A 27,826-nucleotide genomic window follows, 5' to 3' on the forward strand; every position below is an offset into this window, starting at 1 on the left:
GTGTCTGGTGGGGTGGAGTGTGGGGTGGTGAGTGTCTGGTGGGGTGGAGCGTGGGGTGGTGGGTGTCTGGTGGGGTGGAGCGTGGGGTGGTGGGTGTCTGGTGGGGTGGAGCGTGGGGGGTGAGTGTCTGGTGGTGTTGAGCGTGGGGTGGTGAGTGTGTGGTGGGGTGGAGTGTGGGGTGGTGGGTGTCTGGTGGGGTGGAGTGTGGGGTGGTGAGTGTCTGGTGGGGTGGAGCGTGGGGTGGTGAGTGTCTGGTGGGGTGGAGTGTGGGGTGGTGGGTGTCTGGTGGGGTGGAGTGTGGGGTGGTGAGTGTCTGGTAGGGTGGAGCGTGGGGTGGTGAGTGTCTGGTGGGGTGGAGCGTGGGGTGGTGGGTGTCTGGTGGGGTGGAGCGTGGGGTGGTGGGTGTCTGGTGGGGTGGAGCGTGGGGTGGTGAGTGTCTGGTGGGGTGGAGTGTGGGGTGGTGAGTGTCTGGTGGAGTGGAGCGTGGGGTGGTGTCTGGTGGGGTGGAGCGTGGGGTGGTGAGTGTCTGGTGGGGTGGAGCGTGGGGTGGTGAGTGTCTGATGGGGTGGAGCGTGGGGGGTGAGTGTCTGGTGGGGTGGAGCGTGGGGTGGTGAGTGTCTGGTGGGGTGGAGCGTGGGGTGGTGGGTGTTTGGTGGGGTGGAGCGTGGGGTGGTGGGTGTCTGGTGGGGTGGAGCGTGGTCTGGTGAGTGTCTGGTGGGGTGGAGCGTGGGGGGGGGTGAGTGTCTGGTGGGGTGGAGCTTGGGGTGGTGGGTGTCTAGTGGGGTGGAGCGTGGGGTGGTGGGTGTTTGGTGGGGTGGAGCGTGGGGTGGTGGGTGTCTGGTGGGGTGGAGCGTGGGGTGGTGGGTGTCTGATGGGGTGGAGCGTGGGGTGGTGAGTGTCTGGTGGGGTGGAGCGTGGGGTGGTGGGTGTCTGGTGGGGTGGAACGTGGGGTGGTGAATGTCTGGTGGGGTGGAGCGTGGGGTGGTGAGTGTCTGGTGGGGTGGAACGTGGGGTGGTGAATGTCTGGTGGGGTGGAGCGTGGGGTGGTGAGTGTCTGGTGGGGTGGAGCGTGTGGTGGTGAGTGTCTGGTGGGGTGGAGCGTGGGGTGGTGGGTGTCTGGTGGGGTAGAGCGTGGTGGATGTCTGGTGGGGTGGAGCGTGGGTGGTGGGTGTCTGGTGGGGTGGAGCGTGGGGTGGTAAATGTCTGGTGGGGTGGAGCGTGGGGTGGTGAGTGTCTGGTAGGGTGGAGCGTGTGGTGGTGAGTGTCTGGTGGGGTGGAGTGTGGGGTGGTGGGTGTCTGGTGGGGTGGAGCGTGGGGTGGTGAGTGTCTGGTGGGGTGGAGCGTGGGGTGGTGAGTGTCTGGTGGGGTGGAGCGTGGGGTGGTGAGTGTCTGGTGGGGTGGAGCGTGCGATGGGCTACCAGCGAGGGAGAGTTGGTGTGTGGGGTGTGCAATGGGGGTCTGTGAGGAGTGTGGTGCTCGCTAACAGCACTTGCCCCAACAGATTGTTAAGGCTATACGGGGACCCTTGTCTTTGTTTTGGAGTGGTGGTGTAGCCTTCCGAACCTGGTGACCCGAGTTCGATTCCCGCTCACGGCCAACACCATTGCCGCTTATCTGAACCGGTCCTGGGCCTCCTCTAGATCGACTCAGCCTCAAATGGGGACCTGGTGCGGTGTGTAAAAACATCGCCACGGGGGAAGACAAAGGCGGCCGGGCGTGGTGTTGGCCACCCACCACCTCACGTGCCATTCCGGCCTTCATAGGTGCTCGCAAACAAACAGCACTTGCCCCAACAGTCTGTTAAGGCTCTCCGGGGGATCTTTGTGTGAGTGAGTTGAGCGTGTGTGGGGGTTGGGTTGAGGCGAGGCTATGGGGGTGAGAAGGGGGGTAGGTGAGAGCAATTGCAAGCCTAAAGGACCGCATTTGTGTGCCGAATGCCTACCGACACACACCACCCGCCCCCTGGCAAATCAATCAGGCAGTGTCATAGTCAGTGCCTGGAGGAGGTAGGAGGGAGGATGGGGGGAGGCATTCCCAGCTGCAACCCAAAAGCGAGAGAGAGGATGAGGAGGGAGGAGGTTGGTGGTGGTGATGATGATGGGGGGGAGGGAAGGAGGGACTTAAGGGAGGTAGGAGGAGGAGGAGGGGAGAGCAAACGAACGAGCGAGTAAGAGAGAGAGGAGAGAGAGAGAGGTGGGGGTGGGTGAGAGCGAGAGAGAGAGAGCGAGAGAGAGAGGTGGGGGTGGGTAGCCAGTCTCCCCCACACGCAGTGCTCGCTGGCAGAGCGGGACAAGGAGGCACCAACGCAGCGGCCCCGTGGCTCCCGCACCGAGAGGCGACGTCCAAATCCGCCTCGCCGTGACAGCGGCGACGTCGCTGTGAGTGGCTCGAACGCGAGCCGAGCCGCTAGGACGACTGCCCCCTCTTGGAATCAACCAGAGCCATAACCTCCACACACCGCCGCCGCCACCACCACGCCCGCAGAACTTTTATTGGACGTAACTTTTCACCGCCGTCTGGAGGAAGGGGAGGGAGGAGGGGGGAGAGGGCATCCCAAGCGCGTTCTCGAGGAGGAGAGAGATTCGAGTCTCCGAGCGCAGAGGCGAGAGAGGAGCTGCACGCTTCCCGTTCCCCGTGGCAGGTGAGTGGCCGGCAGAGCTTGAGTGTGTTCCTGGCGTGGTGCGTGGGGTGGAGGTGTTGGTGGGGTGGTGTTGGTGTTGCGATGACGGACAAGGCTGTCTCGGGGCGCGATCGACTGCGGCAGGGCTGAGCCGCTTGCTCGAGCGGCTCGGCCGTGCCTGTGCCTGGCCTCTCCTAGGTCGACTCGGCCTCAAATGAGTAGCTGGTGCCGGTGTGTAAACATTAGCACTGGGGATACAAAGACGGCCCGGCGTGGTGATGGCCACCCACCCGCTCGTGTGCAGTGCCGGCCTTCATAGGTGCTCGCTAAACGCACTTGCCCCAACAGTCTGTTGAGACTATACGGGGGATCTTTGTCCTTTGTTTGTCCTGTGACAGACGTGCGTCCGTCAGTGAATCCGTGCGTATGATGATGGTCGTGGTGTGGTGATGATGATGGTCGTGGTGTGATGATGATGGTCGTGGTGTGGTGATGATGATGGTCGTGGTGTGATGATGATGGTCGTGGTGTGATGATGATGATGGTCGTGGTGTGATGATGATGATGATGATGGTCGTGGTGTGATGATGATGATGGTCGTGGTGTGATGATGATGATGATGATGGTCGTGGTGTGATGATGATGATGGTCGTGGTGTGATGATGATGATGATGATGGTCGTGGTGTGATGATGATGATGGTCGTGGTGTGATGATGATGATGATGGTCGTGGTGTGATGATGATGGTCGTGGTGTGATGATGATGATGGTCGTGGTGTGATGATGATGGTCGTGGTGTGATGATGATGATGGTCGTGGTGTGATGATGATGATGGTCGTGGTGTGATGATGATGATGATGGTCGTGGTGTGATGATGATGATGATGGTCGTGGTGTGATGATGATGATGATGTTCGTGGTGTGATGATGATGATGGTTGTGGTGTGATGATGATGGTCGTGGTGTGATGATGATGGTCGTGGTGTGATGATGATGGTCGAGGTGTGATGATGATGATGGTCGTGGAGTGATGATGATGATGGTCGTGGTGTGGTGATGATGATGGTCGTGGTGTGATGATGATGGTCGAGGTGTGATGATGATGATGGTCGTGGTGTGGTGATGATGATGATGGTCGTGGTGTGGTGATGATGATGATGGTCGTGGTGTGATGATGATGATGGTCGTGGTGTGATGATGATGATGGTCGTGGTGTGGTGATGATGATGGTCGTGGTGTGATGATGATGGTCGAGGTGTGATGATGATGATGGTCGTGGTGTGGTGATGATGATGGTCGTGGTGTGATGATGATGATGGTCGTGGTGTGATGATGATGGTCGAGGTGTGATGATGATGATGGTCGTGGTGTGGTGATGATGGTCGTGGTGTGATGATGATGATGGTCGTGGTGTGATGATGATGGTCGTGGTGTGATGATGATGATGGTCGTGGTGTGATGATGATGATGATGGTCGTGGTGTGATGATGATGATGATGGTCGTGGTGTGATGATGATGGTTGTGGTGTGATGATGATGGTCGTGGTGTGATGATGATGGTCGTGGTGTGATGATGATGGTCGAGGTGTGATGATGATGATGATGGTCGTGGTGTGATGATGATGATGGTCGAGGTGTGATGATGATGATGGTCGAGATGTGATGATGATGGTCGTGGTGTGATGATGATGATGGTCGTGGTGTGATGATGATGATGATGGTCTTGGTGTGGTGATGACGGTCGTGGTGTGATGATGATGATGATGGTCTTGGTGTGGTAATGATGGTCGTGGTGTGATGATGATGGTCGTGGTGTGATGATGATGGTCGTTGTGTGATCATGGTGATGATGATGGTCGTGGTGTGATGATGATGATGGTCTTGGTGTGGTGATGATGATGATGATGGTCGTGGTGTGATGATGATGATGGTCTTGGTGTGGTGATGATGATGGTCCTGGTGTGATGATGATGATGGTCTTGGTGTGGTGATGATGATGATGGTCTTGGTGTGATGATGACGGTCGTGGTGGTGGTCATTGACGACGACGATTCACGCTGCACAGCTCTCTCCGATGATGCTGTCGGGTTGTCTTGTTCGGCGTGATGTTCGACGTTTCGTCACACGTGCCGGGAGCTCCTTCGGGTTCCAGCAGGCGACAGCGATGTGAAGATGATGCGCATTTGACGGGCCGCAGTTAGTGATGGCGATGAACCAGTAGCAGCCTTAATAGAGGCTTTTTGGGGTGAGATCGCGTCAATGTATAAAATGTGTCGTTAAAGTCCGCCACCACCCGACACAGCCAACTAGTAAGGGTTGTCACGTCAACAGAACGTGGCCAATTCGTCACCAGCACAGCGCACCGGTGTGTTGGAGAGTGCGTCGGGTGGTGGCGGGTTTAACGACACATTTATATATTCACTCGATCTAACCCAAAAAAAAAACTTATGGATGATATTGGTCGCGAAAGCCTACCACGTGTTAAACTGTAGCAGCCTTGTGGGTGAGTGGGTGAGTTGGTGGATCACGTGGAGGTGGAGCATGTGTGAGTGTGATTGTCCACCGACTAAGCATTGGTTGTCGTGCTGCCAGTGCCAGAGGTAGTACAGCAAGTAGGTTCGAAACTATTTGAGTGTCGTCTCCTCTTGTGCGCCACGTGGATTTATCCGCGCAAGCCGCGTCTCTTTCACCTGTTAATCGCTTGAGTAGTCGCCGTTATGTATCCATACTCTTTGGTGAAGTTACGTAGATAGAAACATAATAAAAGAATACTAAAATCACGACGTTTCGATCGCAACAAAAGCAATCGTCTTCAGCAAACCGCCTGCTGTATTGTTTCACCCGAAGAAAATTTGCTCGCGTCGCGATCGAAACGTCGTGATTTTGTATTATTATGTTTCTATCTACGTGACTTTACCGAAAGACCCAAAGAATATGAATTCCTGCAGTCACGAGAGCTTTAAGTCGTTATTTATCCAGTTAAGTCAGACTTGAGACTCGCTTCCAATGAGCGTCCATCTATTTGAATGTTTGGCCGATGCAATGGACGAGTGTTTGCCATGAGAAACAGGGGGGGTGGAGTGGGTAACAAGACGCCATGCGTCTTGATTCAAGATGAACGTGATGGTTACAATACAATTAAGGTGTTCCATTGCAACGAGCAAAAACAAAGCCGAGCAAAACCCGCCTGAAAAGCAGCCCCTGGTTTCTACAGTGTCGTCGTTGTTTTTGTAATCCAGGTCACGTCTGCCGTCTTGCCAAATCACACTCTGTACGAGTGTCGAGTGACAGTTGAAATGTCATTTTCAGTTTCATAATCACGATATCATTCGTACAAAATCCGTGTTGGTCCATCATCGTTGACGAGTGTCGTCACCCACCCCCACGACGCTTCCCCCGTCGATTATTTTCACCTTCACCGAGTCCATTTTGGGTTACAAGTTTGACATTTGTAACTTTTTTATAAGCACTCATCTTAAACCCATTACACAACCTTTGGAAGAAAAAAAACTGCTGGGGCTCAATAGAAAATTAACTCGTTATTAGTAGAGGGGACTCATCTTCTTGGTTCTTTCGGTAAAGTCACGTAGAAGGGAGATAACAGCCCTGTTCTTCACCTGAGGACGGCTGCTTGCGTTGTGGCCGAAACGTCGTGAGAATTGTATTATTTTATTATGTTTTATTATTATTTTATTATCTCCCTTCTACGTGACTTTACCGAAAGAACCAAGAAGATGAATCCCTGCGGTCACGAAAGCTTTACATCGAAAAGTAGACGGGACCTAAAGCTATGCCCTGTCTATCGGGGTTGGGAAGCGGTGATGGCAGTGGCTGACGAAACGAGCAACCAACCCGGCAAGATGAGTTCTATACTCGGGTCACGGCCACCATCCCGTGGCGAGTGGCATCTGAACCAGTGCTGGGCTTGTACCCCATTCACCAATCGTCACAGTTTGGTGAAGTATGGTCAACACGGCGTGGGGAGGAAGCCGTGAAAAAGCTCTGATTCGCATCTGGGAAAATGAGCTGCATAGCTCATCGGATTCCTCCGGAATAAATAAATATTCTGATTCTGATCTGGAAGTGGATTGATACAAAAAAAAATGTAAATTATTATTAATGTACGCATTAATGTTCTCCACAACAACAACAACATCAGCGAAGTGAATATTCCGGAGCCTGAGTCCGATTCTGGTTTAGTGTTTTACAGGCACGTTAACGTTTTATAAACGTCTAAACATTCACGTTCACTGAGTGGGTGGTGGTGGTGCTCGCGCACGCTACCTGTTGCGAACTTCTCTCTTACCCCAGCCGACAAACCCCCATCCCCTCCCCCTCCCCCCCCTGCTTTTGTCTGGCTTTTGAAAATAAATTGTCGGCATTAAATCATTAAATCGATATCAGATGTGCTCTCCAGTCGCCTGAAGATCAGACTCCTGCCTCTCACAGCAGCGACGACCACCGAACCGGAGATCACTTGAGGACACTCTCTCCCTCGCACCACAGGAATTGCGGGGGGGGAGATGGAGGTGGGGGACATTATTCCGAGCGGCTCAATTTGAAAGGACATCACTTGAGAAATGTAAGGCAGCCGCTCGCCCAGCGCCCGACCGTGGTGATGTCGGATAATTGCAGCGCCTGGCACGACTCATCCTGGGGCCCTGTGCCGTACCAGAGTGCATGGCGAGACGAGGAGGAGGAGGAGAGATGTGAATTTTTTTCTTCTGTTTTCGAAGACGGTGATGGAGGGAGCCTCCGTTCTGGTTAACTTGCGACCCCAGATGGAACAGATCACTCGGCCGCTTTGTACGCTCAAGCGAGATCTTAGTAGTGTTTTAAAGAAAATAAAGAAGAATAACCAGGGCTTCACTTCTTGCGGAGGAAATATTTTTTTCCGGGTATGGCTGATGGTCTGGGAGCAGGGCGGCACGTGATCTAAGTAGCCACAGCCATAGCGAGGCGGATACTGGATGTGGTGTGCCGGTGGCGAGGTTCAGCCCTGCCTGTGTCTGAGCGAATGTGGCCACCGCGCAGGCTAAGGGAAACAAACTGCGTTGGAAGTTTGAGGGCAGCGTCTGCGATGGTGTTTTTGTGTGGGTCTATTTATTTATTTATTTTGGCGTTCGGATATTTCTTCGTGCAGTTTTGCGATTTTTGGTTGGTGTGCGCGCGTCGTATGAGTTTGATCATGTCAGTGGCAAGTGATATCTGAACTAAACTAGTCCCACGTCGCAAACTTTTCCCAAACTTGCACTGGCGAAAAATAGTCAAACGTTCCGCAGGTCCCACCTTACGTAGCAGAGGTGGGGAGGGGGGAGGGGGGAGGCCTTAATCCAGCAGTGGATTGACGAAAGACCGTAAATAATTCAAAGAGTCTTAAGCGTGCAATTGTGAACAATTATCTTTTCTTTTGCAGGGTATTTAAGTCGTGTGTAAGAAACCTTTGTTGGGAGCGATTTCACGCTCGCACTTTGATGCTCATGCGGAGTGAAGTGTTGGTATTTCTTTTAAAAGTTATAAAAAAATATTAGAGTTGGCGAAGTCAAATGAACGAGAGCGGTCCAAGGGTTTCTGGGATGAGCCAGAGATCGTGACGTATCGCAGAGCATGCGTTTCGTCAGACTGATTCACCGAAAGATTGTCGCACTTTGAATAAGAGTTCATTAAGCCCGTCATTATGACAGCGAGTGTAGGTTTGATTAGGAAGTTTCAGTTTGTAATAATTTGTAATGGGGAGAAAAAAAATCACCCACATACTACAGTACACGTAGGTGCACAGTACAGACCTTAAATTTCGATTTAAAGCTTTCGTGACTGCAGGGATTCATCTTCTTGGTTCTTTCGGTAAAGTCACGTAGAAGGGAAGTAATAAAATAATACAAATTAAACATAATAACATAATTCTCACGACGTTTCGGCCACAACGCAAGCAGCCGTCCTCAGGTGAAACCAGACCTTATGTCAATCCACTGCTGGATGAGAACCTGTCCAATGCAACTCGATTTGGCAGGGAGCTATTCGACCATACTTCACCACTCTGGTCAGTGTCGAGTTCGTGAAAGGCACGGTGCATAGTACGACACAGCCGTTGATTTATTTTGCCGTGTTAACCTCTGCTTATAACTTAAGCCCTGCACTGGTTTCACTTGTATCGGTATCATCAGCAGGCCTCTGTAAACAAGCCTACAAGAGCTACATCATCATGCATAGTGGTCACTCGTCCAACAACCAATACCCAGGCTCCAGCCTGTTCAGCGTGAGGACCCTGATGAAGTTGGGCACTTTTACGGATGGTTTGGTAACGATTCCAGCACATTACTAGCATCTAAATATATGAGCTAGGATTGTGCACCATTACATAACTCACATCACACGTCTATCAATCATACAATGTGCTATGCAAATTCTGGCTGTGGCATGCCCCTTTGATCAAACTGACACGAACCGATACTCGGCCTCTGTACACTAAAATCAACTGCATGACCCACATCTCCTCCTCATCCCCCAACCCCCCAAAGTAAACCGACTTCATGTAAATATACACTGGAGCTGTGCTAGACTTCACAGTATCTGAATCAGAGGTCGCAACCGGGTACCCAATATCCGTACCCTACCCGATACCCGGCTACCCGTTTGCGACCCTGGTGCGGCCGGGTACGGGTAGGCCGTGAGTCACTGGTGAATCACCGTTTGTCACTCATTTCCCAACGTCTTGTCTCTTCTCACAATTCAAGTTCCTAGAATCAACCCACCCGTGCCTGCAACATGGCTTCATCCCAGAGGTCGCAATCGGGTACCCGTACCCTACCCCATACCCGGCCGGGTACGGGTAGCCGGGTATCGGGTAGGGTACGGGTACGGGTACCCGTTTTCGACCCTGGTGCGGCCGGGTACGGGTACGGGTAAGGAATCAAAACCCGTTTGCGACCTCTGATCTGAATTCGTTATTTATGTATTTATTATTTTCTCAGATGCATAGCATCAATAAGTTTGCGAGGTTCTGAAACTCCACGTGTGCGGTCAGCAACCTACCACGTAAAAGGGTACGACGTGAACCAGTTTGATGCTTCGTGTGAAGTGACAATACTCGGCACGTAACTTCATCAAGTACCGTCGTCAATAACCATGGGGCTTGCCCGGCGGCTTTGGAGTAATGGACACGGACTGCTGATGAGGCTAATGCGAGTAAAACCAAGTCTCGAATTTGCCTGCTGGAAAAAGCCGAATCTATTGGTAACATCGCTTCGTCAATAACACTGCGGTTTTAAAATAATCATCTATAATAGGTGAGATTTGGGACAATGGTCCTTTTTCATAGCACAGAGGAGGGTCGTTGCCCGAACCGTCGCCTGTTTATATATGTACGTTTGTATTCATCCTTTTAAGGCCACACACACACACAGAGTGTTATTGACAAATACGTTGAGTTCACATTCTTGGTTCTTATGGTAAAGTCACGTAGATAGAAAAAAAAACATGGAAAAAATTATACAATTTTAATTTAAAATAAAATTTATAAATAGCAAATAATAAGTAAAAAAATGTAATACGTTGAGTTGTTTGCTGTTTGTGCCTGGCAGCAGCACGACCAACGTTGGTGTGCACTACCCCGGCCACCTGATGCTCGTGTGGGAGAGGCAGAGAGCCCAGCTTCTCAATTCGGTTCCTGAAGAAGCTTCCAGCACGTGGGGCGAGACGTCGGGATGTTTGTGCCGAACCACCCGACGTAGCGAGATGTTCACTCTCTTGCCTGCTCGTGCACGAGTTTGATCCGGACCATGACGCCTGCTGTATATTTGGAGTTTGCAGCTCTCTCTCTCTCTCCCCGTGGTCGCGTGGATTTGTCTCCCGATTTTTCCCTTCCCGTGCGTGCAAGAGGATTTGGTTGCCCTAAATGTCCACGTGACGATAAGCCTCTTCGTTGAACTATCATTTGTAGCCATGTCGCTTCTCAAACAAAAAAAGAACCTACACAAATCGGTGTGGCTTACCTGGTTAAAAAAAAAATAGTTTATAGTTTTATTTTATAGAAGTCTAGCCGGCTTGTCGTGAAATCAGTGTGGGAAGAAAATCTGTGTGTGGGGATGGGGGGGGGGGCGGGGTGTTTATGAGTGTGAGCGCACCTCTGTAAACTGAACGCCCGATGGATTTTTTTTTCTACGACTTGCAGGTGGGCGCGCAATATTCTCCGGGACATTGCTCAGCGTCGCAGCTATGGGTACAGGTGTGTGTGGCGTGCGTGTGTGTGCGCAAGGCAGCAATTGCGAGATGGAGATAACGCGCCGAATAAACAGCCGGGTATCGGAGGCCGAGGGAGTTTATGGTGCTAAGGTGGCAATGTTTAAACCATACCGCGCCTCTCCTCCCCCCCCTCTCCTCCTCCGCCTACTACAGCCGCGTAATCATAAACGAAACGAGCCTCCATTCAGACGTGTACGCGTCGTCGTGTTGAGATTTACGGAACGCTGTAGTGGGTTGGCAAAAAAAAAGTTGGCTGTAGATATGTTTGTGAGAATGTATGTAGTGTGCGCGCGTTTGTTTATATATTTATTTGGCTATCTTATGCATCTTCCATTTCTGCCCATGCACCCACCCCACCCGGTCAGCCTTACAGAGCGCCAGCCACTGGCTGTTTATTTTGTAATGGGAGGATTAGGTGCAACAGCAATCACTCACCACAATCTAAACGCTGGGCCCATTCATTAATTCACTCACACGCACACACAGTCACTCAGACACAATACACATCCACACAGTGACACACATTTGCACGCCCGTGTAATGCACACACGGGCAATATTACCAAAACAAAGACAAATACGCTGACCGTTGGGGCGAGGGCTGTGAGCGAGTAGCTACCGATGAAGGCCGGCACTTCAGGGGCCCAGGGACCGGTTTAGATCATCGGCACGGGGTGTTGGTGGCCGAACTCTGGTTCAGTTCGTAGCGCGGCGCGCTAACTGCTGCGCCACCGCTCCACATTTTCGCCCAAACACGCTCACACACTACGGGGGGGGGGGGGGGGTCTTGTACCCGCTCGTCACACAAAGATCGTGTGACGAGTGCTTTAGCTCAGACGCTTACACAGGCTGCAATTGATCTCATCCATCATCATCGCCAGCCATGGTCGATCCGCTGCTGGATGAGGGTCTCCCCCAAGATACTGCCATCTCTCTTGATCCTGCGAATTGTGATGATGCTGATGTTATCAGCCGGTAACTTTCCACCGCTGGGCAAAGGCGTCCCCCATCAACCCCTCCATTCCTTCCTCTCCCCAGCCGCTTCCGTGCAGGAAATCGGTGGCGAGTTGTTAACTCCCTCGCCTGGAATACAGGAGGTCGTGGGTTCGATCCCGGCGTTTTTACACGTCTCTCTCTCTCCCTCCCTGTAGATTTTGTCCGGCTTTAGAGTATCTGGCTGCTGAAAATTGACATTAGAAAAGCCACTAAGTTGAGTCATCATTTGTGGCCAGGTCGCTTCTGAAACAAAGAGAATATCTTGATTTGAAGCTTTCGTGACTTCAAGGATCCATATTCTTGGTTCTTTCGGTAAAGTCACGTAGAAGGGAAATAATAAAATAATAAAAATATTAAACAATACAAATTCTCACGACGTTTTTTCTGTGGATTTCACACCCGATGATGATTGCTTGTGTTGCAGTCGAAACGTCGTGATAATTTGTATTGTTTTATATTATTTTATTATTTCCCTTCTATGTGACTTTACCGAAAGAACCAAACATATAAAGAGAATATCGCTCAGTGGGCCCTTTACCTGGTAAAAGACAAATTGTGTTGATAGTTAAACATGTTTGCGTGGCCTCTCATCTCCGTCATTTGGTCTCGCTGCTGCTACTGCTGGCATCGTCGCTACTTCTGATTCTTCTCTTCCCTGATCCTCCGCTTTCCACTCCGTGGTTAATTCTGTGCCTCTCGTCATCTGTTCTCACGACGCGTCTGGCCCATTTCCCCACTTTCCGCCACGTAAGGCGATGAACGTCATCTTACCTCCTCACCTTCTCCAGTAAACACCCCCACCCCCATCCTCCGCGTTTTTCCACGTTCGTCAATTTACCCTTCCTCCACCCATTCAAATACAAATCAACTCGTTCCGCGATGATTGTTAAACACCGTGCCACGTGACGCGCTAAGCAATGAACGCTGTCTGCGTCAATAGAGCCGATTCGAATTAAGATTGAGATCTCGGTGTACACGCGTGTGTGTACACGCGTTTCGCGTGACCCAGACAGCCTTCATTTGTTTAACACGTCGGCTATCGCGACCAATACTATTCATACTCTTAGTTTTTTTTCGGTAAAGTCACGTAGGGAAAAATAAATGAAATAAATAAATAATACAATTATAGAAATAATAATAGAAATTAAATACTTATTTTCTATTATTTCTAGAATTTTATTTTTATTATTTATTCAAATCTAGAATAAATACTATTCATACTCAAAGGGATTTTTTTCTGTTAGATATAACAAAAAAACCTTTATTATAGGGTTTGTTTGCGAAGCGCGTCACGTGGGACGTGTTTAAAACAATCATCAGGCGCGTCCAGCGCGGAACGAGTTGATTTGTGTTTGAGTGCCGGGAAGAGTCAATTGGTAAACGCGGAAAGACGAAGCGTGGTGGTTGTGGTGGTGGGCGAGGACTGGAGTGTGCCTTACCTTAAACTTGTGATACTATTCGTACTTCACGTACGTGTCCAGGCCCTAATTCCGGTGGTAGTTGCTCTTCCGGCATTCTTCACACATTTCCAGAGGGGGGGGGGGGGGCACTTTCGCCGGTAAGACATCACCACTGTGAGGGCCCCACCACATCAATCTGACACCATTGCTGGATTTGACAGCAGCACTTGATGATGGCCACCAGTGGCACGGCGGGCCTTGCAATGAAGAACTCTGGCCTATTCAATAGTCGCAAGGTTTTAAATCGCTGGTTGTAGTGGAATTGAGTTGTTGCTCTGAATACCGGGAGATCGTTGATCGATGTTCGGTCGCCGGATTGACGACCAGAGTCGTGATTTCTCACTGAATGGAGTGGGCCGCTTTAAAACTGCCATGGTTCACTCCGCTATCATTACGGGCGCCGCTGTATATTTGGAGTTTACGTATCTCTCCCTGTGATTGTGTGGATTTCTCTCCGGGTCCTCCAGTTTTTTTCTTTCTCTACGCAATTAGAAACGTGCATTTAGAGTAGTTTGACAGCTATACGTTTCCACGTGATGATGATGAGCCACTTCGTTGAACTATCATTTGTGGCCAGGTAGCTTCTGAAAAAGAGATGCATAGCTCAGTGGGGACTTTCCTGGTAAAGTAAAAATAGTAAAACCAATTAAAAGTAGAGTGTTTTTTTTCACTTTGGGTACACCTCACTCCATTACTGTACTGGACTTGAAAGCCTGAACCGGGTCGTTCTTGCGTTTTAATAATAATAATAATAAGTGTAATACCGAGCAGGCTTCTGCAACCGATATTATCCATAATATCTATTTTTATAATTGCGTCGTTAAACCCGCCACCACCCGACACAGCCAATAAGTCAGGTTTGTCACGTAAACAAAACGTGGCAATTCGTTACCAGTACAGCACACAACTATGTGTTGGAGGGTAAACCCACGATGTTTACAATTCGAGAACGACGTTCTGTCGGAAATTCCATCCAGCATCATCAGGCGGCAGCCAGGATTAACATTTGTAAATTAAAAAAAAGCATTACATTTGTTTCACTCAAATTGAATAGCGATTAAGGACGATGCAAGTCCATCTCTCCGTGATCCACCTCCCCCTCGTCCAAGTGGACGTTTTTACAACCCTGCATCACCCCGCGCACGCACGCGCAACATAATGATGATGATAACAATACAAGGGTGTGTTTTAACAGGGTATAACATAAACATAGCAGTAAATTGTGTAAGTGGCTCGTAAAGGATGCAGAGAGGGGAAGTGGTGAAGGAGGTGATGGAGGATGCGGCAGAGGCGTAAATAACAATGGGCCGACTGTGAGAGTCGCAATGAGCTCAACAAGTGATCTCTAGTCAGTACAATGTGTAGTTGTGTAGGTAAGGTCGCTCCTTCCTTCATGCATTGCACGTCGCTTGCCATCACCACGCTGTCTCTACAATACACAGACGGACCTGCTTAACGTTTCAAACTCAAAAGCGTTACTAAACATAATTTAAACATCAACAACAAGCAATTAAAATTTCGATTTAAAGCTTTCGTGACTGCAGGGATTCATCTTCTTGGTTCTTTCGGTAAAGTCACGTAGAAGGGAAATAATAAAATAATAAAAATAAAATATAATAAAATAATTATTATATCAGAATTATTAAAATAATAAAAATAAAACATAATAAAATAATAATTATATCAGGATTGTTATATTATTATATAATGTTTTATTTTTTTATTTTATTATTTCCCTTCTACGTGACTTTACCGAAAGAACCAAGAAGAACAACAAACAAGTCAATGCGTTCATCAATAACACTGCGCGGCCTTCACAGGGAAACACACCTATAATAGGCGACGTTTCGGGCAATGGCCCTTCGTCGCGGCACATTGCCCGATCCACAAATGCGAAGGAGACATCATCGCAGCGGTGCCACTCAGCCGCTCCTGACGCGGCTGTCTGGGCTCCACCATCGTGGTCGTCGGCTCTCAATCTGCATCAGCAACCTTGCCGAAGCAGAACAATAAGAGTACATTGGCCCTGCAATTATTCTTGTTTTGGAGGAATTATCAGGAGGTTCGTGGCCGTCATTTGGCCCTGCTTGCCCGGTCACGGCGGGGAGAGGGAGTCCTTGGCCCGACCTAAGTGCGACAAACCAACTCTTAACTCTCACTCTTCAACCCCTGTAAGCTTAATTCTAGATTTGAAGCTTTCGTGACTGCAAGGATTCATACTCTTAGGTTTTTTTCGGTAAAGTCACGTAGGTAAAAAATAAAATTAAAAGTTAATAAAAGTAATAATGGAAATAAAATAATAAATCACGACGTTTCGGAGGCATCACTTGATACAGTAAATCTGGCTGTGACGGTCCCACCTGATGACGGAGACTTGTGTTGCCTCCGAAACGTCGTGATTTATTATTTTATTTTATTTCCATTATTACTTTTATTAACTTTTAATTTTATTTTTTACCTACGTGACTTTACCGAAAAAACCCTAAGAGTATGAATCCCTGTAGCTTATACGATGGTGTGGTGTGGGGGGGGGGGGGCATTTAGAACTTTGTGGGGGCGTGTGTGGTGGTGTTGGGGGTGGGGGCTGTACGACACAATCAATGTTAAACAAACTATACTGACATTTGAAACGCAAAAACAGAATGAGTGACGATACAATCGAACCGTGTCTGCAATGACACTTTAGCTATCTCGCTCTCATCCCTCCGTGTATATAAATAATTATTCCATTGGAACCTCATTTGCCAGTAAAAAATATGATAATTGTTTTTTTACCCTTCTATCAGGCAACACAACTGACACCTTTTTTTTTTTACAAGGATTCATGTTTGCATAGACCACAATACCTGCAGCCATAATGCAAACAAAAAATATAACTGTAATAATATATGCACTGTCCTTGAAGTTGTTATGTTTTTTGTTTGCATTATGGCTGCAGGTATTGTGGTCTATGCAAACATGACTCCTTGTAAAAAAAGGTGTCAGTTTTGTTGCCAGATAGAAGGGTAAAAAAAACAATTATATTTTTTCTGGCAAATGAGGTTCCAATGGTGTAAATGCTTACCCCGAGCTCTCATACTCTGATGGTGCATTGTCTTTGAGTTGTGCTTCTTTTGGCGTCATCTGGTCCAACACCATGTGAGACTAAGGAAAGCTGTCTCGGGTGTGGACCAATCAACTTCAAGGACAGTGCATACATTATCAGAGTTATGTTTTTTGTTTGCATTATGGCTGCAGGTATTGTGGTCTATGCAAACATGACTTCTTGTAAAAAAAGGTGTCAGTTTTGTTGCCAGATAGAAGGGTAAAAAAACAATGATCATAAATAATTATTCTGAAGATTTATCAGGATGAGGAAGGGGTGGTGGGAGCTCAACGAGCCATCGTCCTCCGGTGGCTTGTTTCTGGCAGACAACGAGGCTAGACTCGCGTGGACGTTGAACTTCTTTCGCACCGCATGTAGCCAACCGCTCTCATCGGAGGAGGTGCGGGGGGGAAACCCGCGTGAAACTAGACGCGAAAAAAAGCAGTTCTAAAGCAGTGAGTTTGTCAGCCTGGATGACGATTTAAAAGCGCACAGGTCCAGTGGATTCCTGACGTCGGAAGGAAGAGCGTTCCAGACGGCCGCAGAAACGCGCCTGAACTTGTGCGACGTGGTACCAAGCGACCTGTATCGATGGGCAGATAAACGCGGCGTTGCTCGCGGTCGTTTGGCAACAACCAGACAGAGAGCGAGGCATTGATTTTTCAAACCCGGCACTATCGGTAGACGTGACTTTGCAGTGCTGTCGACGACTAAACCGCACGTCCACCCAGTGCCCCGTTCGAGTGCCCCCCCCCCCACACCGCATCTCTCCCCACTCCTCCCACTCTCATTATTTCTTAATTGTTTGTCTAACAGGGGCCAGGAAGTGGGGCGACTAAGAGGGCTGCTGGCTGGGGAGGTCGAGTCTGAGTTTGAGAGCGGGGAGCGGGTGAAAGTGTGGCGGTGGTGGTGATGATGGTGGTGGTGGTGGTGATGATGATGGTGGTGGTGGTGATGATGATGGTGGTAGTGCGATTCATGGGGAGCGGTAGTGTAGCGGTTGGCGCGCTGCGATTCCCACTCACGGCCAACACCAGTGACGATTATCTGAACCGGTCCTGGACCTCCCCTAGGTCGACTCGGCCTAAAATGAGTTTCCGACGTGGTGTGTAAACGTCGCCAACGGGGAGACAAAGTCGGCCGGGCGTGGTGCTGGCCACCCACCCCACTCGTGTGTCTTCTATAAGTGCTCGCTAAAAGCACTTGCCCCAACAGTCTGTGAAGGCTATACGGGGGATCTTCGCCTTTGGTGGTACGGGTGTTGTGGGCGAGGAGGGAGGGGGGGTGATGCTGGCTGAAGTTACGCAGGGCGATGTTTCGTGGTCGTCTTCACTCGTGACGCGCACTGATGACTTCTTGCTCCGATTTGGAGTAAAAACGTTGGCATGGAGAAATGAGCGGTCCATCTGTCCGCTTGGCCGATTGAACCTCACCACCACCACCATCAACACCATCACCATCATCATCATCGTCGTCGGCATCGGAGATTTCATGATTCTCGTCATTGTCTACATGGCTGTCGTCATCATCATCGTTGTCATCGTCGACCTCTTCGAAGTCTTGAACGTCTTCATGATCGTCTGCGGAGGTGTCTCTTGGTCGTGCCGTGCCGCGTGTTGATCGGCGTGATGTCCGACGTTTCGCTCTCAAGTGCAGGGAGCTACTTCAGGAACTAACATTTTTTTGTAACGATTTGTTCAACAAGCGGTAACATCCTGATAGCGCATCGAAAGAGCTGTTTCATCATTATCGTCGTCGTCATATTAATAATCACCATCATCATCATTATCCGATCACCATCATCTTAATCATCACTCATCATCATCACCACCATAATTACGATCACCATCATCTTCATCTTAGCCATTCCCATCATCATCACCATCATTACGATCGGCATCACCCTCAGGTGAATGCAACGATGCGAAAACAATTAAGCAACTTGGGTGACGATATTAAGTAATTGCAGCGTGTTAGCAAAACATTGTCTGAAGAAGAAAACAAAAGGGCAGGAACTTCTTGCTATATCCACTTCAACAGACGCATTCACTGCACCCATATTTCATACTCGGCGTAACACGTGCTTCCTGCAATGATAATCCAGTAATAATAATGATGATATATGATGAGTTTCGCTTTGCGGGGAAGTCATCAGTGTTTGTTTTATAGCCTGGCTTACCACCTCCTAGAGTCCTAGAATAACGATAGTAAATAAAGTTGAGCTTTTGTCATTCCACTGCTGGATGATACCTCGGCATTCGCTCATCGGCGGTTTGTTTATCCATACATCGCCGTGCTGGGTTCGGTGCAACTTGGAGAAGTGGGAGCCATAGGATTAGAGAGTGCATCGAATCGGCTCAGCTATCGCTCGCCACCGATGTTAGCTGTGGTCTTGGAATCAAACTCAGGCTGCAGGCTTAGTGGTCGTCTGACCATACTTGCACCACAATTGGTACAAATTGTGAAGTGCGTGGGGGGGGGGGGTTGGGGCGTGAGAGTTCTTCGCTCGCCACGCCATTGATGTTAGCCATGGCCGAAGTTACAAACTAAACTCAACTCTTTATTTTACCAGGTAAGGCCCACTGAGGGACAAAACTATTTTCAGAAGCGACCTGGCCACAAATGATAGCTAGAAAGTGGCTTATGTGGACATTTATATCAGTCAAATAGTATAAACGCATGTTCCTAAATGTGGAGGGGGAAACCGGAGGATCCGGATAGAATCCACACGACCACGGGGAGAGACACGCAAACTACAAATATACAGCAGCAGGCGTCAGGGTCGGGATCGAACCCACGGCCTCCTGTACACCAGGCGAGGTTGTTAACATCTCCTGGCCACCGCGGTGCCTACAGTGGCCTGGAATGAAAATGGGACTGCAGGCTTCAGAACGCGGCTCTGGCCCCCATAGGCAGGATGAATATCGGCCATTGGGCCTCAGGACTTTGAGCAGCACGCGAGAGTGTGCCCCTGCCGTGTTGGCTCAAGGTGGGAATAACCACGTGGCCTCATTTGACCGATGAAAATAATCGGACCCTGAGCTGGGACAGGATCGCTCCACATTGAGCCCAAAGTGTTCACACCGGAGATGAACGCTAACAACAACCCCCCTTCCTCCTCGATGGGGCCGGGACAGTCCCAAGTGATTTCAAAAATAGTTTTTTGTCCAAGTTTAAATATGCCTGGGATCGCACTAATCACGTGATACCAGAGTCGTGGGTGGGGGCTAAGCTGAGCAACGGACGGGGCTGGCCACGTGACCGGGTGCCCGGTTTGAGCCTCCCAAATATAAAGATGTCAAGCCGCAGTGTTGTCGCTGGTGATCGAACTCGTTTTACCCTGTGCCCTCGAGCGCGTTTCATTCGCTGCGAATCCATCTGTCGAGCAACTTTGCCACGCAGGCGCGTACAGTTCGCCTGCAGGCACGGTTCAGACTAAACAGACGCACCGTCGAGCAGGGGAGGAGGGGGGGTAGATGAAAACAGCCCAGGTGACACAAAGGGATTAGAAGTGTAAATAAGGCAGGGAGGGCTTAGAAAACGGTGCTGCAACCAGGGACGCGGACGAAGGTGGGTAATTATTAATCGCGGTGGTTAATTCAGGACGCGTTTTCAAAAAGTCGTGTGGTTTTTTTGTTGTCGTCTTCCTCCCCACTGCTCTCGTGGCGTTTCATTCCGCCGGCACGAGTGGTGGCGGTGACAATTCCATGCTGGGATGAGAGGGACAGGTGTGTGCAGTCCGTGGTACAGGAAGTGGGCTTTTCTTTCGCTTAAATCTACAAACCAAACTAATAATGGCAATTCTTTAACCGGGGCACACCTCAAGTGAATCTCAAGATTCATGTTCAAGAGGGTCCTGCTACAACCCCGATGATAGAAACCCCCTCCACACGCTGGGAGCGAGGTGGTGACCCTCAGCGAGGCCACCTCTTTGCACACAACTCGCAGCACCCAGCCTACAGCACCTGGCAAGCCACTGCGCTCACTTGCGCATACAAAGACACCGACAAAGAACCCCCGTATAGCCTCAACATACTGTTGGGGCAAGCGCTGTGAGCGAGAACCTGTGAAGGCCGGCACGGCGCACGAGGGAGTGGGTGGCCAGCGCCACGCCCGGCCGCTTTTGTCTCCCCAGTGGCGATGTTTACACACCGCACCAGGTAGCCGGTTGAGGCTGAGTCAACCTAGGGGAGGCCCAGGACCGGTTCAGACATTTGTCACCGATGTTGGCCGTGAGCCGGAATCGAACTCGGACCGCCGGGTTTTGTAGCGCAGCGCGCTAACCGCTACACTACCGCTCCCCACACTTGTGTATGCACACACACACACTTGTGTTTATACACACACTTGTTTATACACACACACTTGTGTATACAGACACACACACACTTGTTTATACACACACACTTGTGTGTATGCACACACACGCACAGACACTTGTGTGTACACACACATACACTTGTGTGTACACACACACTTGTGTGTATGCTTACACACACACACGTGTGTACACACAAATACACAGACACTTGTGTGTACACACACACACACACTTGTGTATGCACACACACACTTGTGCATACACGCACAACACAAAGGAACAATACAACAACAATCACAAAAAGTTATGCGAGTGGATATATAAATAAATCACCCTAATGCCAGGCAATGATTGATTTGTCTGTGGTCTCGCACCATGTGGAACGGTTCTCGCGAGGACCCTCGGGCCAAGCCCCTGGGTTCAGTTTTCGGTCCGAGACGGGGGCGCTCTGAGCAAGTTCGCATTGTGGGGTCACGAGCAGGCGGGGGCGAGGCTATTTATTTATTGACTTACTTTAGCCCCCTTGGTGTTTAATGTACGGTGGGGAGGGGAGGTTAGCCAGGTCATGGTGGTGGCGGTGGGGAGATGGAGTGTGTGGAGGAGGAGTGTGTGGAGGACGAGGAGTGTGTGGAGGAGTGTGCAGGAGGAGGAGTGCGTTGATGAGGAGTGTGTAGGAGGAGGAGTGTGTGGATGAGGAGTGTGGATGAGGAGTGTGTTGAGGTGTGCGTGCAGCAGAAGGAGACATCGTGGGGGGGAGCGACGTCGCAGCGGTGATCGCTACGAACCCCAGCGAGCCCGAGTTCCGATTCCCGCTCACGGCCACCAACGCCAGTGACGTTAATCCGAACTGCCCCTGGGCCTCCCCTCGGTCGACTCAGCCTTAAATGAGTACCTGGTGCGACGTGTAAACATCGCCACTGGGGAGACAAAGGGGGACCCGGACAGGGTGCTGGACCACCCACCCACCCATCCCCTTGTGTACCGTACCCGGGACACATAGGTGCTACTCGCTAACAGCATTGCCCCAGCAGTCTGTGAAAGTCTCTATACGGGCGGGAATCTTTGTTTTTGGAGTGAGGCATTGAGTACTCCTAAAGCTATAAACTAATTTTATTGTACCGAGTAAGGCCCACTGAGCTGTATAGCTCTTTTTCAGAAGCAACCTGGCTATCACGAATGATCGCTCAACGGAAGTGGCTTATCACGTGGAAAGTTGTAGCAGCCCAAACGCTCTAAACGCGTGATGTCGATTCTAAATGTGGAGGGGAAAACCGGCGGACCCGGAGAAAACCCCACGCGACCAGCGGGAGGTGAAGGGGGAGGTGGAGAGGCAGACACGCAGACTCCAAATATACAGCAGCAGGCGTCAGGGTCGGGATCGAACTCACGAACCTCCTGTAAGCCAGGCGAGGCAGCTAACGTCTCCTAGCCACCGTGGTGGAAGGGGAAGAGGACGAGGAGGAGGAGGGTCAACGGCGTGGCCCCGGTTGCCGGGCATCGCTCGTGTAATCATTCCCGGGTGCCTCCAGGCCGCATCTTTCATCCGCGCGTAATTGCGCGCTGACGTTCCCCACCCATCGCCTCTCCCGCCTCTCTCTCTCCCTGCCCACCGCTCGCTCACAACGCCTCCCCATGTTAGGCACCCGGTCCCCTGCTCGTGCGTCGCGCGCGTCTGCCGGGGTCGTCTCGCGCGGATAGCCCCCGGGGTCTGTCCCGCGGCCTCCACGTGGTGTGGCTCGCAGTGCACCTAGGCTGGCACAGGACGCCGCGGCTGGCGAGGGCGGCGGAGTCCACGCCGCTGCTTAATGGCGAAGAGCGGCTGTTGCGGCTTAATGTGTGTACGTGTACGCGAGAGAGAGAGAGAGAGAGCGTGTACGTGTACGAGGAGAGAGAGAGAGAGCGCGTACGTGCTCGCACGTGTTTCGTACGCGGGTCACGAGACAGACAGACAAACTTCCTCGCTCACAAAGGCCCTAATTGGCAGGTGTGATTGTGACACTGGACAAATGTGCTAATGGCATTTCCCCTGCAAACTTGGGGCTGCTGCTGCTGCTCTGCGGTTTCATGGAAAAACAATTCTTGTTGCACCCCCCTCCCCCCCCCCACATGATTTCCTAGGGGGGAAAAAGTTCATTTAACACCCACGCCCTCCCTCCCCTCCCCTCCCCTCCATCGTCCGGCGACTAACACGTGATCGCGCGACGGCGACGTGGGGTCCAGGGCTTCACATCAGCCGGGGAATGTCCAGGTGACAGCGAACCGCACCGTATCTCCGCATTCCCGACGCACCACATCCAGTATACCAGTCGCGACGGCGGTGGCTACTTACTGCATAGTCACGTGCCGCCTACTCCAGTCTTATCAGCCACCCAGAAAATTATCGTCGAGAATTTAAGCCGTGCACAATGAGAGAGCGAGAGCGAGAGAGAGATATTTTACTGGGAGTAATTCACTGGGGAGAAGACATTAAGAGTAGGCAGCAACAGGGCAGAGAGAGAGAGAAAGAATACAGCAAAATTATGGCAGAGGTGCAAGTGAAGACACTCACAGGCAGCTATTTCAGGAATACAAAAGAGAGGCCATGGAGCGAAACGTCAGACGTCATGCCGAACATCGCTGGGGTGCAACAAGAAAAGCGCAGCGGAGAGACATGGATGGCGAGTGATGTCTGACCCGTCCATCAACGCCGCCTCAAACCAGCGCGGCCTGACAACCCCATCACGACCCACACGGCGTGGTGGAGGTGAGGGGGTGTGGGTGGAGGGGGGCGGAGTGGGGTGGGGGGGGTGGCTTCATCCAACAGTGGATTGATTTGTAACAACAACAAGAAAAGTCTTCGTGAAGCGGCTGAACAAGTCTGCAAGCTGTGCACACATCCGCTCCAGTTTGAGCGCGGCGCGCAAAGTTCAACAACGGAGAGACCGCCTTTACTTTTGTCTGTTTGCACCAGCAGGATGCGGCGAAATGATTTTTTAATTAACGCTCAATTGCTAGACGTGGATCGTGGTGGGGTTATGGGTGGGTAGGCGGGGGGGGCGTGCGTGGGCGGAGAGCGGTGACAGCTGCCCCGTATTTGCGGGTGGTCTGATTGAGAGGCATCACAGACGCCGGAGGGCCTGGAATCGTGACGCGGGAAGTGACACGCACCAATCGCTCTCCATTTGCTCTCCCCTCGCTCTCCCCCCGCTCTCCTTCCGCTCTCCCCCCGCTCTCTCGCCCGCGTATCTGCACCTGTAGCGGTGAATCGATACAAAACTATTTAAGTGTAATCTACATTTGTTTTTCTAATTCACCAAGTCAAGGCACACTGAGCTGCACGGCTCTTTTTGAGAAGCGACCTGCCCACAAATGACAGCCTAACGAGAAGTGGCTTATCATCACGTCGAAATTTATGGCAGGAGCGAAATACTCTAAACGGGCGATGTTGACGCTAAATGTGGAAGGGGGAAAACAAACGGAGGACCCGGAGAGAGACACGCAAACTCCAAATATACAGCAGCGGCAGGCGTCAGGGTCGTGATTGAACCCACGACCTCCTGTATACCAGGCGAGGGAGTTAACATCTCCTAGCCACCGTGATGATGATGAAAGATAGAGATGAAATCTCCAAATATGTAGCAGGCGTCAGGGGTCGGGATCGAACCGACGACCTCCTGTATACCAGGCGAGGGAGTTAACATCTCACCACGGAGAGAGATAGAGACGCAAACACCAAATATACAGCAGGCGTCAGGGGTCGGGATTGAACCCACGACTTCCTGTATACCAGGCGAGCGAGTTGACATCTCACCACCGTGGCGTTCCAATACCGATCGGAGCCCCCCATGGGGTTTGCAGTTCCTGGCCCACGGTTTCCTCGAACAGCCCTGGCACCACTACAGTCGATGGGGACGTGTGACGGGTCCACTGCCGCTCACCGTGCCATTCGAGCCGGCGCGACCGGCGGAAATGAGAAACGACGCGAAGATTACAGATAAATAAATAACATTGCATCAAACCGGAGAGTTCTTCCGTGTGACTGTCCGATGTCATTGAAAAGATTACATCGTTTTTTGTCTCTCCGTGCTGCACCAGCTCTTCGCCGATGCGCTTTCGGTTGTACCCACCCAAGTGTTGTTCGACATGATGTCCGATGGTTCGTGCCGAGAGCTTCTTCAGGAAATTATGTGAACGGCTTGCCCTCTCCCGCGATTATTTAGTGTTGCCCGCTGCTGCTGCTGCTGCTGCTTTGTTCCAGCAGTGAGTTTTTATTCCATAACTATAATGTCATAGTGAAGCACCATTTAACTTTCATTCCGTGTGGAAGATATTAACGAACCCGTGACATGGTTTGCAAGATTAGTCCATTGCGTGCCAGTGTATTATGAGGTCAAATTGCACATTGAAAAGTTGTTCTTAACTTAAAAATAACTGCCTCTATGACATTTGCCGAGGCCTATTTCGCAAAAGATGCAATGCATTTTTGCGCCGTCTCACCAACTTTATTTAATCATAACAACAACTTACAGCCGCGAGGTCATGGCCTACCACGTTGTTCAAGGGAGTCGTTTGACGTTACTTCGCCACGTCTGTCAATGCCGGGGTTGGGCGAATGGAAACGGAGAGTCGCGTGCAGAGGTGACTCGGCAAATGACGTGAACCATGACTGGGAATCAAACTCAGGTGAGTGGCCAGGTTCGTAGGATGTGCGGCTGGGGAGTGCCCACTGCCCCACAACCCCGGCTATCTAAACACAGATCGTTGTTTTGAAGAATAAGAAGAAGAAAAAATTCCAAACATTTGGTAACGATTATCAGCGTCGTTACCTCTGGCAAATGTAGGGAGTCCAAACAAAAATAATCCGCTATCTTACGGGGGAAATGAAAGAGAAACTCGTGGCAATTTCCAAACGGGTTTCGACTTGAAGTCATCATCGTTGGGTTTGTACCAAAGGGGGTGGGGGGGGGTGGTACAAGGGGCAAAGTGACCCCATGAGGGTGACATCAACCAAACGCGCCAGTACGCACAACAAAACCTTCACAGCGATCATCCTCAGTAAGAGTCATAGGCGCTGAGGCTGAGTGATTACAGGCGTCGTGCGTCTCAACCACGGAACTTTGTGGGGGGGCTGATGGGCCGGGGTGGGGGGCTTTCAGTACGCCCAGCATAACAACCTCAGGATCCCACCTTTCTCCGCCTGAAGAAGAAGATTCCATGCCGGGTGACGCTGTCCTTGCCTCGGGGGGGGGGGGGGGGGAAGGGGGGGCGGCCACGTGGGTTCGCAGGCGCGCAATACCACAGTGAGAGTATTTTCATCTGCCCCCCACGCCCCCCGTCGAATGTCTCAACAAATCGGGCCGATATTTTTCGGACATCGACGTTTGCTTTTGTGAGTCACGTGACTGGCACGTGGTGCGTCTGTTGTGCCGTTGTCGTGCCCTGCGAATCCCTTGCTCCCCGTTCTTTGGACGTTTGCGAACAAGAGCTTTACAGCTCATCGGATTCCTCCCAGTTTAAATAAATATTTACAAATGTGTTTGTGTGTATATATTTAATGTTCACTCTTCTGCACTGTTTGCCGTGCATGATAGCCTGCTGGGCAGCAGCAGCAGCATCAGATAAAAGGGTACGATGCGAGAGTGAAGCGGAAGGGCCGGTGAAGCGAATGAACGGAGGAAAGTGGGTTAAAAAAAGAAGAAAGAATGACACCAACGTGTCGTCAGTCGTTTTTTGCTGTTTCCCCCTTTCGCGTTGTGCATTCTCTCCTCCCCTCCCTCCCTCCCTCTCTCTTCGAAGCTGGCGTTCAGACTTTGGAGAAGGCGATTGTTGTGCGGGCACCCTGGCTGTAACGATATATTACATCAGAACCGCCGTGCTCTTAGCGAAGTCATCTCAAACGTAAACAGACGCCGGGATCGCCATAACATCGCGCACTTCAGTTGACGCTTGCGAGGCCCACATTGCGATACAAATTGAAGGCCTATATGGGCAGCCTTTTGGGGAGTGTGTGTGTGTGTTTGAAAAGGCACACTCGTATAACCACCAACGCAGTAGCACTCTCAAACCGTTCTGTCTTGGCTCATTTAGTAAACGTTGGGTGGGGTGTAATGGGGGTTCAACGCACGGGACTCGCAATCCCGAGGGCGCTGGTTCGTGTGTATGTACGTTGAACTTCTTTCGCACCGTATGTGGCCAACTGTGCTAAATCAGAGGTGCGGGGAAAGGAGAACAAACTCGACAACAAAAAGTTTGTCAATGTAGACGATTTAAAAGTGCACATCTCCAGTGGCTTCCTCGGCAGGAAGAGCGTTCCAGACGGCCGCAGAAGCACATCTGAAAGCGCAGCGCGATGCAGTGACCACGGCCTTTGTTTGATTACTCCACCGTCGTGTACCTGTCTGTCTGTGTGTGTGTGGAGCGGTGGTGTAGCGGTTAGCGCGCTGCGCTTTGAACCCGGCGACCCGAGTTCGATTCCCGCTATCTGAACCGGTCCCGGGCCTCCCCTAGGTCGACTCGGCCTCAAATGAGTACCTGGTGCAGTGTGTAAACATTGCCAATGGGGAGACAAAGGCGGTCAGGTATGGTGCTGGCAACCCACCCCCTCGTGTACCATTCCGGCCTTCATAGGTGCTCGCTAACAGCACTTGCCCCTGCAGTCTGTTAAGGCTACACGGGGGATCTTTGTGTGAGACGCATCTCACGTGGATGCAAACAGTCGCTCATGTCGTTGGAGCCCTCTTGTAAACGAGTCATGAGACTCCGTAAGGCGAGATGTTAACTCCCTCGCCTGGTATGCGGGAGGTTGTGGGTTTGAATCCTGACCCTGAAGCCTGCTGCTGTATACTTTGAGTTTGCGTGTTTCTCCAGGTCCTCCGGTTTTTTCCCTCGACATTTAGCATCAACGCCGCGCACTTAAAAGTGTTTGGCGGCTATACATTTCCACCGGATAAGCCACTCCGTTGAGCTATCATTTGTGGTCAGGTCGCTTCTGAAAGAGAACTGTATATCTCAGTGGGCCTTACTTGGTGAAGCGAACAAAAAGAAAATCACGGGCATTATGATGATAATTTCTCACAGCGTGGCAGTGAAAATGATGGTGCAATTTTATTAAATCCCCACCACCAC

General features: G+C 50.9%; 1 protein-coding gene across 1 annotated transcript in view; it reads left to right on the top strand.

The window, feature by feature from the left end:
- The first annotated feature begins 2,263 nt into the window (after positions 1 to 2,263).
- Positions 2,264 to 27,826, top strand: part of BMPR1B (bone morphogenetic protein receptor type 1B) — a 96,487-nt gene continuing 70,924 nt past the window's right edge. The window contains exon 1 of the mRNA XM_078613405.1: positions 2,264 to 2,641. The gene's annotated coding sequence lies outside the window, so the exon portion shown is untranslated. The remainder of the gene's footprint in view (positions 2,642 to 27,826) is intronic.

This window comes from Lampetra planeri, chromosome 41 (genome assembly GCF_965212315.1).
Source record: "Lampetra planeri chromosome 41, kcLamPlan1.2.h2, whole genome shotgun sequence".
In the NCBI taxonomy this organism is placed as follows: Eukaryota; Metazoa; Chordata; class Hyperoartia; order Petromyzontiformes; family Petromyzontidae; genus Lampetra; species Lampetra planeri.